Raw genomic sequence first — 21,221 nt, forward strand, 5'->3', positions numbered from 1 at the left:
GGGTTGTTGCCACTATCGCTGACTCAGAATCTGTAGACGATGAGGTTTGAGCCTCGCGAGGAGGATCAAAATGTGAATATAGTGCTCTAAAGTGGAATTGCAACAAGCGACGATAAGGGGAAACAACTCGAAGACAATGCATGGGTTCGCAGAGCTTTGGCGAAGGAAGTTGAATTTGATTTGGAGCGCACATGCGAAATGTTCATGGAAGCAAATAAGAGCTTTACTGAGGCCTCTATCGTAGGGAGCAAGGATAATATTGATCAGAAAACGGACCCTTCGATGCTTACGACCTTTCTAGAGACCTGCATGAAGTTACTGTGTGATAGCAAGGCTGTGAAGGGGTTATAGGAACTTATAAATATATGCGCTGGAAACACTCCGGGTGAACTACGCGTTGTATGGATTATTGGTAAGCATAAATCAAGGACAGGATGAGAGATGACACTGACCGCGCAGATAGGAGAATATGAAATGGATCAGGTTATTCTGGATCTAGGGTCAGACGTGAATGTTTTACCAAAGCAGAGTTGGGAGTGGATGGGAAGACCCACATTGCAGTGGTCTCCAATTCAGTTAAGGATGGAAAATCAGCAGAAGATCATCCCCATGGGACAGCTACAAGGAGTGACTGTAGACATTGAAGGCACGAGTGCATTGGATGACTTTAAAGTGATAGAAATTAAGGATGAAAACAACCCCTACCTTGCTCCTTGGAATTGATTGGGCTACTGACATGAACGGGGTAATCAACCTAAATAAGTAAAAGATGATATTTGAAAATAAATCGCTTCGTGTAATAGTACCCCTAGATCCTGCCAAAGGATGTCACTATATTGAACCAGTCTGCGATTACGAAAGCAATGACGATTTGGAATGAATAATAAAATAATAGAGCGAGACCAAGATTGGGTGAATCCAAGAATGGATGTATGAATTACTTAGGATCACGAGAGTTCCTGCACCTTAGACTCTGATGAAGAATTAGGGCGCTCACAGAATCAGCTACATGAAGTAACCACACTGAGTTGTAACATGATGACCTGGTTGCTACGTTGTGTATCATAAGAGGTAAGAAATATACCCACTTATGATGGCTTGAATGATGTAGATGTACTTTTAGATTCATTTGAGAGGTAAGTACTAGAGAAGTAGCGCTTCCAGGCTTTGGACTGGGCACTACGCACTATGCCTGTGAGATGGTGGGGTACGCACAAGGGAAACCTTGATGATTGGCGTGAATGTAGGAGGATGACACAAACATGGTTTGGGAAGCCGAAGGTATGAGTGACAGAAAAATATGACGAGAAGGATGATCCACACACACACTTGGCTAAATGGGCTAAGGCTTATGGAGCGAAGCCCCAACCTGAATCGCTGCACTTGTTCTGTCATACCTTGGATGTCATCCCGATGAACTAGTACTTGGAGACAGAGCTCCACCATGGCACAAGTGAATGGATATTCTATACGAAGGATTCATAATGACGTTTAGCTTCAAATACGGGTTTGACTGTATTGACAAACCGATGCAAGAAGTTAAAGTAGTGATCTTTAGGATACTGCAGGATCCTTTGGATCTGATTCAACCCGATTGGACTAATCAGCTGAGCCATGCATTGGAATGCTATAATGTGATTGCTGAAGAAGAAGATGAGGATCCACGAAAGGTTAATATCCCTGAAACTGAGGGTCATTGCGAGGTCAAGGGACCACAGATTGAGAATCTAGATATAACTACGCCATTGAAAACAAAACAGGTAAATATTGGTACGGAGGTGGAGCCCAAATTCACGAAGATTGGAGATTACTTGGATGATGTGACGATAGATAAGGTCACTGAATGCTCTGCGAATACTATGATTTGTTCCCTACCAAGTTTACAGAGCTAAAGGGGATAATAGGAGACCTAGGCATTATGAAGATCATGTTAAAACGTGACACGAAGCTGGTTAAGCAAAGACCTTACCATCTCAACCCAAAGTATAAGGAGAAGGTCCACTTAGAGCTAGACAAGATGCTTGCGGCAGTCATCACTGAGCCTGTAGAAGAATCTCATTAGGTAAGCTAAATGGTGGCTCAGGAAAAGAAGCAGAAGGATGAAATAAGGATATGCATAGATCTCAAGAAGTTGAATGATGCTTGTGTACATGATCCTTTCCCAACTTCGTTCACTGATGAGGTATTGGATAATGTAAGTGGCCAGGAAGCATACTCCTTCACTGATGGGTTCTATGGGTATCATTAGATCAAAATTGCACCTAAAGATAGAAGAAAGACGACCTTCAGGACTGAATGGGGATGTTTTCAGTACACTGTAATGCCTTTTAGAATGAAGAATGCGCCTGTGATCTTTTCGCACGTAGTCATTACTGCATTCAAAGAATTGATTCATAATTTTCTGAAGGTGTACTTTGATGACTGGACTATGTTTGGGTTGGTAAAATGGCATGTGGAAAGTTTGCGCTTAATGCTAGATACCTGTCGAAGGTACCAGATTGCGCTTAATTTGAAGAAATGTCTATTTTATGTGCCTTTTGGGACTCTGCTGGGTCATGTGGTTTGTAGATAGGGACTGATGGTAGATCCCGCAAATATTGCAGTGATACTTAACTTAGAGGTGCTGAGGAGTGTAAAGCAGTTGCAGTAACCTTGGTACATACTAGGTACTACAAGAAATTTATCAAGGGCTACGCCCAGATCATTGCACATATGGAGAAGTTGTTGAAAAAGGATGTCACATTCTATTGGAATGAGGACTTTCAAAAGAGCTTGGATGTACTGAAAGGAAAAATGGTAATCGCATTGATTTTAGTCTTTCCAGATTGGAAGAAGGAGTTTCATGTACATGTAGATGCATCATGTATAGCACTAGAAGAAGTACTGACACAGGCTGGGGGAGGAGAATTGGACCATCCTATAGTGTTCACAAGAAGAAGGTTATCCAAGGCTGAGAAGAACTATTCCACCACTGAGCGCGAAGGATTAGCCATGGTATACGCGCTCCAGAAGTTTAGACATTATTTGCTGGGTGGACATTTTAAGATGTATACAGATCATTCTACGTTGAAATACCTGGTCAATAAGCCTGTGTTGGGGGGGAGAATCTGTAGGTGGTTGTTATTGTTCAAGGAATATGATTTTGAAGTTATTATGAAGCCTGGACGACTGAGTCTAGGACCAGACCATTTGTTGCACATCGAAATGGGGGAAGAGCCCACTAATTTGGAGGATGGATTGCCTGACGCGCAGCTACTTGCAGTGCACATCGTAGATGGTCATTGGAAGACATCATACACTTCCTAACAATAGGAACTACCCCAGAAGTCTACACCATCCAGTAGAAAAAGGAGTTAGTGGTGCGCGCTACAGAATTTTCTATCATTGTCAGGCATTTGTACAAAATGCGGTCTGATGAAGTATTACGACGATATGTGCCAGATATCAAAAGGATCAGTATCCTCGTGGACTCTCATGGGGATGCCGCGGGAGGGCATTATGCAGGAAGGGCGACTACATAGAAGATTCTACATGCAAGGTTGTGGTGGCAAACCCTCCATCAGGATTCAAAAGCTTACTGCAAGGCATGTGATGTCTGTTAAAGGACTGGATGGCCATCGCGGAGAGATGAGTTGCCTCTGGACCCACAGATGACATGACAGCCTTTTGAGAAATGGGTGATAGATTTTGTGGGACCCATTTAGCCCCGAGGGAAGAAGACGAGAGCGCGGTATATTATCACCATGAATGAGTATTTGACTTGATGGGAGGAGGTAAAACATGTGATGGATTGCATAGGTGTGACCACTGCAAAGTTTATCTTTCAGTATGTACTAACGTGATTTGGGTGTCTAAAGATTTTAATGAGTGATTGCAATACGCAGTTTCTGAACGAAACAATCAGTGCGCTGACAGAGGAATTTCAGGTATATCACCAGAAAAGTATGCCTTATCACCCACAGGCTAATGGGATGGTGGAAGCATTCAATAAGGTGTTGGAGAATGCACTGGCAAAGGTTTACAATGCTTGGCGAAGTGATTGGGACTTGTGCATACCTACTGTACTATGGGTCTATCGAACAACATGCAAAAGGTTGAGTTGACAGACACCCTTTAGGGTTGTATATGGTGTTGAAGTAGTGATGCCCATGCAATACATTGTGCCTAGTCTATGCATAGCGGCACTCATGGGTATGACGGATTGTGGAGCCCTATAAGAGAGGCTTCGCAGCTTGCTGAGCTTGAGGAAGAGAGATTTCTAGAGGGATTTCACCAACAGGTCCAAAAGTAGCGTGAAACATCATGGCATGATCGGCACATTAAGTTGCGCACCTTTAAGGTAAATGATTTGGTTTTGTTATATGACAGTTATTTTGATAAATTTCCAGGGAAGTTCAAAATGCACTGCCTAGGGCTCTATGTCATTAAGGAGATTACTGACGGTGGGGCAGTTCAGTTGGTTAAATTGAATGGATATCCCTTCCCAGGAAAGGTGAATGGCAGTTGATTGAATCCATACACCGGTGATCCAGCCAGGTGACTATATGAGGGTAGCATAGTCTTAGCACTCTAGGCAGTTGAAAGGAGGCGCGGGACGATAAAATACACTTTCCAGGTTAGGGAACTGCGTGACTAGAGGATTGTGTAGAACAGGAAATGTCATAGGGTTCACGACAATACAGAGTGAGCTGCACTACCCGGGGAAAATTTTCACAAGTTGGCCAGAAAGTGACCATTAAAGTCACTTTTCATGATTTTAACGATGAGAATGTGGCCAAATGGAGCCAGTGGCTAACATTTAAGACAAAATTTATGGGTAAGATCCTTGGAAATATGCCACTAATCCGGCATTAATGAACCGAATGTGGGGGGAATGGTTGGATTTGAATTCAAAATTCCCTATAAATTACAGGTGGAAGCCCATTGAAAAACACTTGGCATTTTGAACATTGAGTTGGTGAGCTCTTAGACGTGCATGATCTGCCTATTTCTCGAAGCATTTCTTGACTACCCAGTGTTGGATCGATTCCTAGAATCCAACCACAATTTCATCCGTAATTTTATCCCAGTATCCGAAGCTATGGACACTGAAGCAGTGACAACCGAGGGGGTTGTGTCGGATATTGTTAGGGAGGCAGAGGGAGCTACTCCAGAGGTTGCATAGGTATTAGCTGAAGTCCCCAAATCTCCATGGACACTTGGACCGAAGTTTACCCCAACCAAGGAGAGTACGAAGGACAAAAAGGGCAAGCAGGCTATAATACTGATGCACGCGTTGCCTAGAAGAAACCCACAAAATGACAATCCCACTGCATAAGAAAAGGAAAAACCATTAACTTGGAGTAGGAGGAGGAAGAAATTGAGAACATCTCGATGGATGATGAGGATTTGGGGGTAGAAGTGGAGGAAGTTGAAGTCGAGGGTTCTGACCCTGTCACTAAGTTGCTGAAATACGTCCCTCCATGCAAGGGCAAGACCAAAGTGCCAAAGGACATTGATGAAAGCAGGGTCGCCTTGCACACACCTCTGCTACCAAACGAAATTTTATTTGAAGGACTATGATTGGGGCAGGTTCCTTTGTTGAAACTGGAAGATTTGGACTTAGTTGACCAAGAGAAGTTCCCACACTTGGCGACAGAGCAACTAATGCGCCGCGTTGTTGACACAACCACTAGGATGATTGCATTGGAATGTAGAAGTGGCTTAGGGGAGTAGAAAAGGAAGGTATGCTAAACCTGCTATAGGTGGCACACTATAATCACACCCCCATTACAGTATTGGTCATCAAGCAGCTGCTATGCTTGGTGCATGATGGGTGTCTATGGCTGGAGGAGCCCATACCCATCACCGACAGATAGATCCATGGGATCACACGGCTACCCTATATAGGAGAAAATCCAGCCATGATGTTTGGTGGAAAAGGTGGTGAGTAGGCCCTCGTGGAGGCAATGAAGCAGAAATTCAAGCTCCTGAAGAAGCCGCGAGGCTATGCCATCTCGATTATATGTGACCCTGTGGTCAAGGTGGCCATGTAGATTTTGGCAAGAAAGGTTATGAGGAAGTTACGCATAGATGAATTGTTGGCACTAGTCATCACGCTAATAGCTCAATGCACCAAAGGAATCTAGTTTAATTGGGCACATATATTTGCACTGAGTTCCTTTCAAATTGTCGTGAGGCATAGGAGCTTAGCAAGACCTTCCACTATGCGTGGCCCTTACTGTCTATTGTGCTGGTAGCCTAGGAGCTGTCGGAAGATAGTAAATTCCCCTCGGTCGTGTCGGACCTGCCCGAAGCAATGAAGTATGCTTCACTATGGATGACCAAGGATGCTCAACACATCAAGGATAGCAATATCTTATGGATCTTGATGGAAATGAACATCCACATGGCTATCAATCACAAACCGCGATTGTCGCCTACTGTGTTTACCAAACTACAGGAGTACTTGGAGTTTAAGGGAGACTTTCACCACGTATTGATGAGGGCATGGAAGGACCCTGAGAAAACATGGCATGACTCACCTTACTTGGCAACGGATGATGAGATTGGTGAAGTTCTTGATCATTGGCCGGTAGAATGGCACACTGCCTCATACTTGGCGGTGGGGTTGAGAAAGTCCACAGCGCAACGCAAAAAGGAGGAGGCTAAGCTCAAGATGGTGTAGCTAGCTGAGGAAAGGAAGAAGGAGGCTGCTGACAAGGTCTAGGCAGAGTGTGATGCCATCCAATAGGTAGAAAAATAGACAGGCAAAATAGAGAGTGGCTATGACAAAGTTGTGAGGTTGTATTTGCCTAAAACAGAGGAAGAAACAGATGAGAAAATAGAACAACATAGTGCGGACCTACAGACGATGTCAGACTGCATCAAATGTCCAAGAGAACAAGAAAAAGTGGGGCCACGGAAGAAATCTAGGGCCAAAAAGATATCACTGGACCCAATCACCCTAACAAAGGGAGATTTGCATGACATTGGAGAGACGGTGCGGGATGCCACCGCGGAGGTACTGTAGCAGTTCAAGCAGCAACAACAAATAATATTGGGGGCCATCTAGAGGAGTCTGTAAGATATGCAAATCTGCGCATCACAGCCTGGCATAATGTCTACTAGCCTTGCTATCGGTACTTCAGAAGCTATCAAGATGCTGCATACGAAGCTCTCTCGAGCAATAATGCTACCGGATGGAGCATTGACCACAGAAAATGAATTTGACAAGCCCATTGTCAGTGCCCTCAAGGGATTGGGGTTGAACTTGGCAATGCTCCCTATTGAGGCGCTTCACCTACTATAGGATGGATTGATCGCGAAGATGAGGGCTTGCGAACACCGTGATTTGTAGGTGATCAATGAGAAAAAGGTTAATAATGAACAGATGGCCCTGCAGCGAGATACCGCCCTCACTTCCATGGTGGAACTTACTAACACAAATATGCACATAATTAAGGCTATGTGGGAAGCTTCCTGAATTGTCCCCGAATTGACGATTCCTAAGGAGGTGGAGGTAGATGAACAGGTCTACAAGGTTTCTATAGGGGTGTGTGATGCTCGTATAGAGTTGGATAAGGGTCAGCTGGAGCTAAACCTGTAGATTGTAGATTTACAGTTGAAGGCCCAGCCTTCAACTCCACCAAAAGTAAAGGAGCAATGTGCAAACGTTGTCATAGAGGTGATAACAGTGGTAGACAGTGCAGTAATAGACTACATACGACTTTTTGAATAGTTGTTCAAGGTCCTGACGAGCCTGCATGTGGATCCAAATGTACAACGGCTGGAGATAAAGGTGCGAGAACTACAATAGAGCTATGACAAAGTAAAAGGTACATTGCACACTGTCGCTCTCATGTAGAGACTGACAAAGCTGTAGGAGGCCAAAACATTGAAAGAACAGGTAGATGCAGCACAACACAAAGAGGCGGTGCTGAAGGCACACTTGAAGCCTTGGTTGGATGAGGCTTATTCGGTCACAACCTCTATTGAAAGAAAGCTTACTAATCTACAAGAGACTCAGTAGAAGCTTCAGGCTAATAGTTCAGGACCAACGATTGAGCAGTTGGTTGAAGAAGCGAAGAAAGTGACTGCATAGTGCATTGCCGATGTTGCCGTCATACAAGTTGAGCTGGGAGGTCTTCATGCCAAGATCTCTGTTCCCGCAGAGCAACTCGAGGGCGAGTCACCAAGTTTGTGTTGGGGGCCTGTTGGGAATGGGTTCCCCCAAGAGCCATTTTGGGGCTAAAATCCCATGTTTTGGGATAATTTTGCAATAAAGTTGTAAAGTCTTTGCCATTTCATGGTCACGGAGAACGAAGGTGCCAAGAGTTATAAAGGGTTTTCCACCCTTATTTTGTAAAGTCTAAAGTTGGCTATAAAGATCCATCCATGGTCTACAGACCATGGGATTGTATAAAAAGGAGCTAATTAAGTAAGGTCTAAGTAGCTTTGTAACAAAGAATGAAGTGAGGAGTGAAGCATTGGAGTCTAAGTGTTCTCGGGTCTTAGCGTAAGTAGAGGCTCTGCAACTGAGTGGACAGAGGCCTAGGGTGGAAGTTTGCAGTTGAGTGTGCAGACCCCTACAGCTGTGTGCGCAGGGTGGATAGAGTCAGTATTAACTTAAATATATCAATAAGGAGAAGTATTATGCAATTACTGTGTATTTAGTTCTTGTTAATGCATCTGATTATATTGCGTTTTGGGTTTCATTTACAATATTTATGTGATGTGCAAATATATATGACTGTATTGGTTAATTGAATGCAAGTAAGGATATCATTTTACGCGGCGCTAACTAAGATTGATTAGTAAGATAAGTAAAACACCTAAGAGAACTTAGGAAACTATACAATACGCTATCACAGCTGCACGGAAGTACCTGGATCAAGGGTTAGGGCTGTGTGTTATAGACATTTTTGTGCCTTACAGCATGAAGCATGAAATGTCAATAATCTGAGGGATCCAAAGTCCCTAAACATGTTGTTCCTACCCCTAGAGGAACAAGGTTAGCAAACCACAACACTAAATATCAGTTCTCCACCTGAAAATACTCAAAAACAAGCTAATTCTGGATCATGTCAACCGCTCCACTGAGCATCTGCGCTGAATGTCAACTGCTCCACTCTGTACCTGCGCTGAATGTCAACTCTAATGAAGGCTACCTGCGCTGGGCAAGATTGGCCAAGTGGCACAGTCATTCCTCAAGGTGTCAATGCCCAGGAAGCTTCCAAAATGACACTTGGATCAGGGAATTCGCCTTGTGATGAGTAAGAGGATCTAGATCTCCAAGTGGAAGCAAGAACCTCCAAGTGGACTCAAGAACTGAAGAATAACTGAAGTGGGAGAGGACACTAGTCAGCTTCATGCCAGCCTCAAACTGACTCATCCTTTCTCCAAAACTCCTATATATAGAGCTCTCTCATGAGGTCTAAGGAGGCTGGAATCTTGTGAATGTAAGGAAGTGCTGTTGGTTTGAGTATAGAACTATTGGGTGATTTGCTTGAAGTAGGTGAAGAGGAGATTTCTTTCTGCTGGGAGGTGTTGCTGGATTGGGCCTCTTATGGTTGTAACACTCTCAGAACTTTACTTCTTCCATTAATAAAGCATTTGAGGTTCTTCTATATGCATGTGTCTCTATGGCGTATTGATACTTGTATATTTGATTTATTCTAATCCTTAAATCAATTATGAATGTATGCTCCTTGTAGTTTCCCTCTCTTGTCATTCTGCAGGATCTTGGTGTAGCTGGGCCAGTGAAAGAGCAAGGAGCTGGGAGCAAGCAGCAAAGAAGGAAGATTGGATCAATCATTAGCGGAAGATAACGATTAGTGGATCTCTTTCTCCTCTCTCTTAAATCTCATAAAGAAGTAATCTCGAATAGCTTTGCTTTGATTGTTGCTAAGGTACTATCACCCTTAGAGTGGGATAGGGTCATTCCGTATTAGATACTTTTCCCAACAACAAATTGGCGACTCCACTGGGGATCGTATCTTGTTGGTTGTTTGTGTTTTTGCTATTCATTTCATAAACACAGGGAGTATTGAATCAAACTGCATTTGGATCTTTCAAATGCAAAGTAGAGGGCAGCTACTCTAGCTTAGTTTCTGGGCAAGTTTATGATTTGAAGAGCTGATCCACAAGGACTCTAAATAGCTCTTAGTGATAGCTTTTCATCCTCCTTTTCATCCCTTAGTGTGTACTTGACTGATAGCTTCTGATTTGGCCAAAAACTGTGAATTTTTAAGCAATCTGTGACCCGGAAGCTGAAGAAAACGAAAGTTTGAATCTTCAGTACAGGTGCTGGGAAGGCAGTCTGCATTTCAGCACAGTTCCCGAAGGGGCTACCTGCGCTGAAGGTCAAACTGCCAGTGTACTACCTGCGCTGGACCAGTTTTGCCTAGTGCTACTGGGGTTTCCTGCTGTTTCTTGCCCTGTTTTCACCCTTGTTTTTGCAGCCTGTTACCAGTTGTAGAGCATTGGAAAGGTATGTTTTGATGCATAATTTAGTGATGTTTCAAGCAATGTTTATAATCTTTTCTTTGTTATAAAGTAAGAAGAATGTAATGAGAATGAGCATGAATGACCAATCACTAATAGTTATCTTCTCTATGCAGAAAATGACAAAAGTAGGAAGACGCGGTGCAAAACTGGAGTTCCATGAGAAGATAACGGTTGTCCCTTCGAAACTAACTAAAGTCCAGACCAGGGCGAGCAAATCTCGGCAAATCAATCTGGGACGAGATAAGGGACTGTCAGTTCGGAAGACTAGGCAAAGAAAAGAGAGGAGTTAACAGTTTAACAGATCCCTCGGGATCTTTGATCCTGAGGGATCGTTACTTTCAATTATTTTGTTGTCTGGTTAACTCCGCCATTACTAGTATAAAAAGGGTAGAATTGAAGACTTGAGGGACTCTGGTTTTATATTGTATCTTTATTTTCTGTTTACAGACTTCACAGTCAGTTGGAACTCAGACTATCGATTCTCTTTGAGACTTAGTTTTTGCTGTACTATCGTTGATGCGTTAATATAATATATTTTTGGTATTACTTTCCTTCTGCGTCTGAAGTAAATTCCGGCGGTGTGCCATTGGAAGCTAAGGGCCCGGCTCCAACGGACACTGGCTGATTGTATCATTACAGTTTGGCTTTGTGTGGTTTGTTTATCATTCCTAATAATTTGACATATTTTACATGTTGTTCCATACTCGTTCATCAGTAGTTTTTCCTATTGAAAAATCTTTATAACAAGCTCACATCATATTTCCAGAATTGGTCACATAACGATTGTTCTGAGTTATTCAATTCTGTTACAGAATTTATAAGTGGAATGCTTTAGCTACATATAGTCAGAGTGACGATCATAAGAAAATGGAATTAACATTGTAGGTGGACTACTGGTGATCATTTCAGATTATCTGTACATATGATTGACGATTCCTGTTTATTTGATTTAGTTGTCTACTTTTATATATGATTGACGTTTCCTGTTTATGGTGGTTTGCTGTTCCATTTGGTTAATTTGTTTACTTGTATAAAAGATTGCTCTGTCTTTGTATATAAGTTGATGCAAAGGATTGAGAGTGTTGAACTCGCGAGACTTAGTTTCCCTTTACTGCTGTTCCTTTTACTGTTGTTCCATTTCTGCATTGTCGTGCCATTTTACTTTCCTGCTGTTCCTTTTTACTCGCATTCATTGGTTTGGTGTGAGAGGAGGATCAAGGCTGTCGTGAGACACAACAGACGCTATTATGCTCCCAAATCCATGATCCATACTCTAATTTCTTTTCTTTCAACAGTTTCTAGAGGGATGGGTTACTATTTCTGCACCCTCGACTAGTAAAGTTGCTGCGTGTGATTTCTTTCCGCAAAAGTAATCTAGCCATAGTTTGGCATCCATTTACTCTTGTATTTCTTAGGCCTATACTACTAAGCATTACTCTGACAAATAGCCTCAAATTGAGATACCCTTTGCAATAACAAAACGCTCCCGGATTGACTTGTAATGTGAGATAACTAGAGGTGAAAAAGGCCCTTGTTACAGCTCTACATTTTGGCGCCGTTGCCGGGGAAAGGGTATAGCCATTTGTCTTTTAAATAGGGTAGTGTGCGAATCTGCTAGGGGAGAGTTGGATTTTAAAAACGAAAGGTAAGAACCTGTGTACGGAGCATGTAAAAGCCCTGCTCCACCGTCCACTTTCCTAGCAGAATTGACTGGCTAAATAGGATTTAGCAGTTTAATTGGAGTGCATGACTAAGCAGAAGAAGCCAGAGAAAGATCAAAAGCCTCCATCCAAAGCCAAGGGGCCGGTGACCCTTGGACGAACGACCTTCATAGATGAAATCTATAAGAAAGCCGACTCTCAGCCATCGGTAGGTTATAAGAAAGTCAAATCTAAACAGCCTACTAGTTCCCTTCAGGCCTCGGGATCACCATCTGAAGCCTTTGCTGAAGTGCACAGTCAAACAGAGGAGCAAGATTTTCAAGAAATTGAAAATTTGACTCCTGGACCATTGCACGAAGGGACCCAAAGTAACCTTTGTGAAGGAGAAGGAGAAACAGGGGAAATCGGGGAACCTAGATCTCCTATTGAATTAAACCAGCCTTTAAATAGCCCGGACAAGGGAAGCGCTGCAAAAATCCTCGTCGAAGGAATCCATTCACCGCAGACAGTTGGGATCATTATCATCCTTGATCAAGGGAGTGGTGTCAAGACAATCCCTGTTAAGACCACCCCTCCTCAACCAAGGAGCACTCTCTTGGAAATTCCTGAAGATTTTTGGCATATATTCGATCCCATGGCGCAGAATCAGCCAAACACCCAGACCTCCACATTGCAATATCCTATAGTAGATTCTGCAGCAAATGCACCCATGAAAGCTATCCCTCTCCAGCATATCCCCACATTTCATGGCCTTACATCAGAAGATCCGGACGCATTCTTGTTCGAATTTGATGTATTATGTAGAGGATACGATTACACCACCGATCCCCAGAAACTGAAATTGTTCCCCTCTACATTAAAAGGGGCTGCGTTAAGATGGTTTATGGGCTTAGGTGGTGGGGCTATTAACAATTGGTATCAAATGAAAGAAGCCTTTTTAAAGAAATATCAAGATTACTGTAGGTCAAGAGAACTAAAAGATGAAAATTTTCAAATGTCAGCCAGACCAAACGAAACCCTAGAAGAATATGTGGAACGTTTCCAATATAACTTGCAAAGATCTCCTTATGCATCGCTACCTCTGCCTGATAACGTGTTGAAAACTGCATTAATTAGAGGTATGAAAGAACAATGGATTGAAACGTTAAACATTATGGGGAAAGGAGACATATATCAGGAAAATTTTGCTGATATCATTGATCTATGTATCAGGAGCTCAAGAGGCAACACGAGGATAAAACCAGCAGAATATGATCGCTTCACCAGAGATAATAGAACATCAACAGAGGGAGTAACACGGGTGGAACTTGGAAATTTGCTAGAAAATTTTAAAACTGATATCCTGGGGACATTAACTACACAACTTGACATTGTGCAGGCTAAACAGAAGCAAGCAGAGGCGGAACAGAATCTAGAAATTTTTTGCCCACGATGCAGGAAGAAACATAGCCACAAGGAATGCCCGCTGGATACAGTCCAAATATGTGCTATCTATACCAAGGACCACCTGACCGAAAGCTGCCCCTCACTTCCTGGTTTGAAGGCAGTATACAAAGAAGCAGAAGAGGAACCAGAATCAGCATATTTTATTAACCAGCGTCGTCAATGGCAGCCTAGGCAATCAGGTATGTTTTCAGAACCCTCCTCTTCTTTTCAACCCCCGCAGTTCAATACTCAGCAACAGAATATGTGGCAAAACCAGTCTCAACCCCCGTTTTCAAATTGGTCACCTCAAATGTTTCCTACTCCGAATCCTTGGATGTCCCAATTTGGTTGGCCAAACTTCCCTTATCCTCCACCATATTGGCAGAATAATTCATATCCTCCGCAGTGGACCCCTTCTACTTCGCAAAGCTCATCCTAGCAGACAAGCTGGACAAGAACGACATATCAGCCAGCAGGATCAATTCCATTCCCTCAACCGACTCTGACAGCCTTACAACAAAACCCCCAGCCTAATCTGAGACCGCAGCTCCCAGCCCAACCCAACCCTAATCCAAATAATAGACCAGTTCAATCTCTTCAAATTATAGAATCCTCAGAAATTGAATCTGATCTGCGGGAGTGCAACGATCTTCAGTTAAGATCTGGGCGAATAATAGAAACTGAGGGACATAGAACAACTCACATTGAAGATCAGTTACCTATAGAACAACCATCACAACAGGAAGATGTAAATAAAGACCAGGCTCATCAACAAGTAATTACATCTCCTCCACCGTTCCCAGAACGACTAGCCATTCCACGACCAACACAATATCCAGACTTTGATATTCTGGGAGAACTACAAAACTTGTATATAAGAATTCCATTCCTTCAAGCTATACAGGATATCCCCATATATGCAAAAACTATAAAGGATCTGTGTAGCAGAAAACCAAAAAGAAATGTAACTTCTAACCCAAGAGTCCAGGTAGTCGGCACCTTATCCGACCTCCTATCAGGAAAAGAAACACCAGTTAAATACGAGGACCCTGGAAACCCAATTGTCAATGTTCAAATCTATGGGCAGACCTTGAGCAACGTCTTAGTTGATCTAGGGGCTGCAATTAACATCCTGACCACATCAACTTTCCAGAAACTCGGAATTACATCGGTAGAACCTACTTCCACCTTGTTAGAACTAGCTGACCGATCAATAATTAGACCAGAAGGCACCCTGTATGATGTCATGGTTTCAGTAGATTCCTGGGAATACCCGACCGACTTCCTGATAATTAATCCGAAAACCCGACTAGATGGACATCCGCTAATTCTAGGTAGACCGTGGCTCGCTACTGCTGACGCCTACATTGGTTGCAGGCAGGGAAACATGACCATAACCAGAGGGCTGGATATCAAAAATTTAATTTTGTACCCTCCAGCTCAGCCAAGCATCACGATGATGAAAGCCAACCTGCGCCCTGCCTCTGTTGGCATTATGGTTCAAGTGTTTTCCTTGATGGCAACTCACTCAGTGGATGGTACAGGTGCTCAAAGGTTAGTACAGGTGATGGCAACTTAATCAGAAGACAGATCTCAGTACAGCATGGCAAGAAAGCTCATACACGCTGTTTCGTTAAGCCCAAGTCGCGTGTACACGCAAGTTCGATTCAGAAAAAGCGCGTGTATGTGGAAAGGTTCCTTTGGTTCATGGTGGTTAGACCTTGGAAGTTGTGCCTATGATTTCGGACCATTATGTCTCGACGGGCGTGTCGATCCCTAGTTTTAAAGTTGACGGTATTGTGTTACTATGGTTTTGGCTCTTGGTATTGAGAAAGGCCTAAGGCTATATAAGGAGAAGAAGATCATTAGGCAAAGATCATCTTTCGACAAGGCATGAATATCTAAGAGAGAAAGAGATCTGATATGCAGGTTCTGAGTTGGTTGATCTGAGCTAAGGAGAGATCTCATCGGTTGATGGAGAACTAGATCTAAGGAGAGATCGGGATCAAATGGTTTGAAATGCACTATCATGTTATGGTTGATTATGCGTATTTCTAGATCTGCATATTGTCGCAATGTTACGTTCTGAGTCTAACTAATATCTGGTACAGCTGCAAGTTGAGAAAGTTTATTTTTAGATCTGTACGCAGGTTGGCTTCGGTAAAAGAGCGTGTATACGCGGTTTCTGCTCATTAAAGTAGCGTATATCTTTTGAAGCTTGATTTGGGTTTACAGTGGGATCTGACTGTTATTACAGAGTTCTGTAGTCTGCTCTGTGTTCTGGTAACTGGTGATTGACAGGGTTCAGTGGTTCAGTGATTCAAAGTTGGTTGTTTTATGCTTCAATGATCTGTTGTGAAAATTGAATGAATTGTGGTCTTCAGATTGTAATGTTGTGCTTCAGGAATATCCAAGTCTGAAAATGTATGAAAAGTGATACCTGGAAGAAGGAAGATTGTAGGTCAGCACCTACGTACTAGTATCTTGGCTAGTACAAAAGCAAAAGGGGGTTGGAGCTCCCTTCCAAGGAAGTTTGGAGAACGAGAGAAGGTTGAAGCCTTCTGCAGGTTGTAGCCTGCGTACTGGTATAAGGCTGCACCAGTACAAAAGATTGTAAACTGAAGTTTCATATTAAGAAAGATAGAGACAACTTGCAGCAGGTGGTTTTCACCCACATTGGGTTTCCACCTTATATCTTGGTGTTCATGTGTGTGGCTTTTTATCTGTTCTGTTATACTGCACATGTTTACTGTTAATATGATGAATAATGTCCTGATGCACTTAATTGAAGAATAAGCCAACTAAATTGTGAGTTTTCTGCTTATACACTGTTTTACTTCGTCACAGTAGCGTGTACACGCTGGTTCACTTAACTGAAGTAGCGTATATGTTTTGGGCATTTGAAAAGTTTGATTAATCTGATAATACTGATTCACCCCCCCTCTCAGTATTATTTCCAACAATTGGTATCAGAGCAGGTCCTTCAGAGAAGCTTGATCGCTTGAAGGAAGATCATTCATCATGAGCAACTACGAGAAAGAAGCATCAATCAGGCCACCGGTTTTTGATGGAACAAATTTCAATTATTGGAAGGTAAGAGTTACTGCATATCTTCAATCTCTTGGTACAGAAGTTTGGGACATTGTAGAAAAAGGCTATGCTTTTCCTTCAGCTACTCCTACAGATCCAGATGAAAAAAAGGCATATGAAACAAATGCAAAAGCAGTCGCTACCCTATTAGGAAGTATATCTCAAACAGAATTCATGAAGGTCATGCACTTCAAATCAGCAAAAGAAATATGGGACAAAATGATCACTAGCTATGAAGGAGATGAACAGGTAAAGGAAGCTAAACTTCAAACACTCAGGATTCAATATGAGACTCTCAGGATGTATAATGATGAAAGTGTGGCTAATTATTTTCTCCGGGTAGATGAGATTGTTAATTGTATGAAAAACTTGGGTGAAGAAATAAGAGAAACTATAGTAGTTCAAAAGGTTCTAAGATCTTTATCCCCCAAGTTTGAATCTAAAGTATCTGCAATAGAAGAAAAAGAAAATCTCCGTGTTCTCACTATGTCTCAGCTACATGGAATTCTAACCGCTTATGAAATGAGAAAGGGAGGTCCATCTGACAGAAGGGAAGCTGCTTTTAAGGCATCAGGAAAAGAAGATTACTATGAAGCAAGCCATGTTCCAGAAGAAGAGGAAGAAGAATCAAATTTTGTCAGAAATCTTCAAAGGGGTTCTGGAAGGTTCAGAGGTAAGCTACCTTTCAAATGTTTTGCTTGTGGGAAAGTAGGTCATTATGCTGCAAAATGTCCTTATAAGGATAAAGGAAAAGAACCTGCTAGATGGAACAAGAAACAAAGTGCAAATAGGAAAAGCTACTACACCCATGAAGATAGTGATGGCTTATCAAACAGTGATGAAGATGAACAAGGTAATAAATATAAGCTGTTAATGGCATTTGAAGATGATGATTATGAGGATGCTATAGATGTGGATAATCTCTATAATGAAATCACTAGACTCAAGAGAAGCATAGAAGAAAGGAATGTGATTATTGATACTTTGCAATTTCAAATTGATGAAAAGGAAAAACATCTTGAAAAACTAGAAGGTGAAATTGTTGGTCTCAGAAAAGAAATTGAGAAAACAAAAACTATTAATCTTAAATTTGTCAAAGGATCTGAAACCTTGGATGAGATTATTAGTGTGCAGCGGTCTCCTCTAAACAAAACAGGTTTGGGCTATAATGGAGAAACCTCTCAAGCATCCACCTCAAAAAGTTATCTTGATGCAGCAAGAGGAAATGAGCGGAAGAACAATGAAGATAATCAGGTAAAGCAGGGACGAGTTACAAACAGAAACTATCAGGGACAATCCTCCTTAAGGATGAACAAAAGCTACAACCAACCACAGGTAAAATCTTCTCAGTTTGGCTCAAGAATAGATGAAAATAGAAATTACAATCAGTTGGCTGGTAGATTCAATAACCGCAGAAGCTTCTTCAATGGACAATGCTTTTCTTGCCACAACTTTGGTCACAGAGCAGCTCAATGTGTTGCATATAAAACAATCATGACTAGGGAAGCTCAAAAACAAAGAAGTATGACAGGGATTACAAAAAGGACCTATAACAACTTTTCGGTGCTTGAAAATGAAGTTGAATGTTCTATTTGCAATAATTTTGGTCATAAAGACTCTGAATGCAGGAGCAGGTTTCAGGAGAAAAAGGAACAAGCCACAAGCACCAAAACATGGAGAATAAAGGAACCTCAAACAGAAAGATGTGGGATAGCATTTTATGCAGAAGGACAGGAAAATCTATGGTACATTGACAGTGGATGTTCGAAACATATGACAGGTGATAAAGAAAAACTTGAATCTTATTCTACTTTAGAAAAGGGAAAGAAAGTCTCTTTTGGAAATGATACTCCTGCTACTATAAAAGGAAAAGGTATTGCTCCTTTAAAAGAAAAGGTCAAGGCTGGAAATGTTTTGTATGTTGATGGATTGAAACATAATCTTCTAAGTGTCAGCCAGATGTGTGATAAAAAAACAGAGGTTATTTTCAGATCGAATGGATGTCTTGTTCGTGATCTTGATACAGGTAAAACAGTTCTCAAAGGCAAAAGAACTCCAAATAATCTGTACATATTTGAAGAAGAACAACAACAATGCTATCTTAGCAAGGATGAAGAGCACTGGTTATGGCATCGAAGGTTGGGACATCTAAGCTTCTCACAAATAAGGAAAGCATGCAAATATCAGGCAGTTCGCGATCTTCCAGATATCAAAATTCCAGACAACACCATATGCAAATCTTGTCAGTTTGGAAAGCAGACCAGAACTAACTTTCCAGAGAAGGAAGGGTCAGCTAGCTTGCCTCTTGAGCTAGTCCATACAGATGTATGTGGTCCATTTAGGAAAAGGTCACCTCGAGGAGAAGAATATCTGATATTATTCATTGATGATTTCTCAAGGTTTGTTTGGTTAGGGCTTATGAAGCACAAAGATGAAGCATTCGAAAAATTCAAATCCTTCAAAGCATTGGCCGAAAATGAATCAGGACACAAAATCAAGTGCCTCAGATCTGACAGAGGTGGGGAGTTCACATCAAATGAATTTTTTGATTTCTGCGATGAACATGGGATAAGAAGAGAATTCTCTACAGCTAGAACTCCTCAGCAAAATGGGGTTGTGGAAAGAATGAACAGAACTATCCAACAAATGGCTCGTGCTATGCTCGATGAATCAGGTACTCCTGCAACCTTCTGGGGAGAAGCCGCACATGCTGCTGTTATCATTCTTAACAAAACAAATGTCCGAGTAAACAGCACTCAAACACCTCATGAGCTTTGGAGTGGTAAAACTCCTTCCGTGAAGCATTTCAAAATCTTTGGGAGCAAATGTTATATTAAGAACACTGATGAGCAACTTGGCAAACTTGAACCTAGAGCAGATGAGGGCATTCTTCTTGGTTATTCTCCACATAGCAAAGCATACAAGTGCTACAATAAAAGACTTGGCAGAATTGTTGACAGTATTGATATAGTGGTTGATGAGAAGGGATATATTCCTAGGCAAGTTCATCATGAAGAAGATGAAGGTTACTCTCAAAGGCGAAATGATGAAGAAGAAGAACCTCAAGAAGAAGAAGAATCTCAAGAAGAACCAGAGGAGCAGACAAGAATAGAAGAGAAGACTCCATCCAGATATGTCCAAAAGAATCATCCAGAAACTCAGATTGTGGGGCAGAAAGAAGCAGGAGTACAAACAAGAAGGACACTTGCAGAAGCTTCAAGCTACTTGGCTCTACTCTCCTCCATTGAACCACAAAATGTGAAAGAAGCATGCAAAGATGAATGTTGGGTCAAAGCAATGGATGAAGAACTTGAGCAAATCGAAAGGAACAACACTTGGGAATTGGTTCCTAGACCAAAAGATAAGAATGTAATAGGAACAAAATGGGTCTTCAAGAATAAGTTAAATGAAAATGGAGAAGTAATTAGAAACAAGGCCAGACTTGTTTGTAAAGGGTATGCACAGCAAGAAGGAATAGATTTTGAAGAGACCTTTGCTCCTGTGGCAAGACTAGAGGCCATCCGAATGTTCCTTGCTCTCTCAAGCTTTCAAAACTTCAAGGTATTTCAAATGGACGTGAAATCAGCCTTCCTGAATGGAGACTTAGAAGAAGAAGTATATATTGAGCAGCCAGATGGGTTCATTCTTGGGAATGATCCAAACCTTGTATGCAGATTGAAAAAGGCTCTCTATGGGCTCAAACAAGCCCCAAGGGCTTGGTACTATCGGTTGGACAAATATCTTCACCAACAAGGCTTTTCAAAAGGATCAGCAGATAGCAATCTCTATATAAAAGTTGAAAATAACAAATTGCTAATTCTTGTTGTTTATGTAGATGATATTATTTTTGGCAGCAATGAAGAAACTATGAGTCAAAACTTTGCCTTGGTTATGCAGAAAGAGTTCGAAATGTCACTTCTTGGAGAATTGACATATTTTCTTGGATTGCAAATCCAACAAAATGAAGGAGGTATCTTCTTGTCTCAAACCAAATACCTCAAGCAGATCTTGAAGAAGTATGGCATGGAAGAGTCAAAACCAGTATGTACACCCATGGTTACAGGATGCAGCCTCAGTGCAAATGATGAATCAGCAGCAGTTCACCAACCCACTTATAGATCCATGATTGGGAGTTTGCTTTATTTGGCAGGTACTCGACCAGATATTACTCATGCAGTAGGGATGGTTGGAAGATTTCAAGCCAACCCAAAGGAAACCCATCTTCAGGCAGTCAAAAGAATCTTCAAATATCTTCAAGGGACCCAAAACTATGGCTTATGGTATCCTAGAAATACAGATCTCACTCTTCATGCTTACACAGATGCAGATTGGGCTGGAAGTGTGGATGATAGGAAAAGCACAAGTGGAGGTGCTTTCTTCATGGGTTCCAGATTAGTGTCTTGGTTCAGCAAGAAGCAAAGTTCGATTGCCTTATCTACAGCTGAAGCAGAATATGTGGCTGCAGCATCTTGTTGCACACAACTTCTTTGGATGATGCAGACCTTGCAGGACTTTCAAATCACTTGCACTCCACCTGTCTCTATCTTATGTGATAAT

Source organism: Pinus tabuliformis, chromosome 9 (genome assembly GCF_031772625.1).
Source record: "Pinus tabuliformis cultivar Carrire ecotype Pingquan chromosome 9, CPIR1, whole genome shotgun sequence".
Lineage (NCBI taxonomy): Eukaryota > Viridiplantae > Streptophyta > Pinopsida > Pinales > Pinaceae > Pinus > Pinus tabuliformis.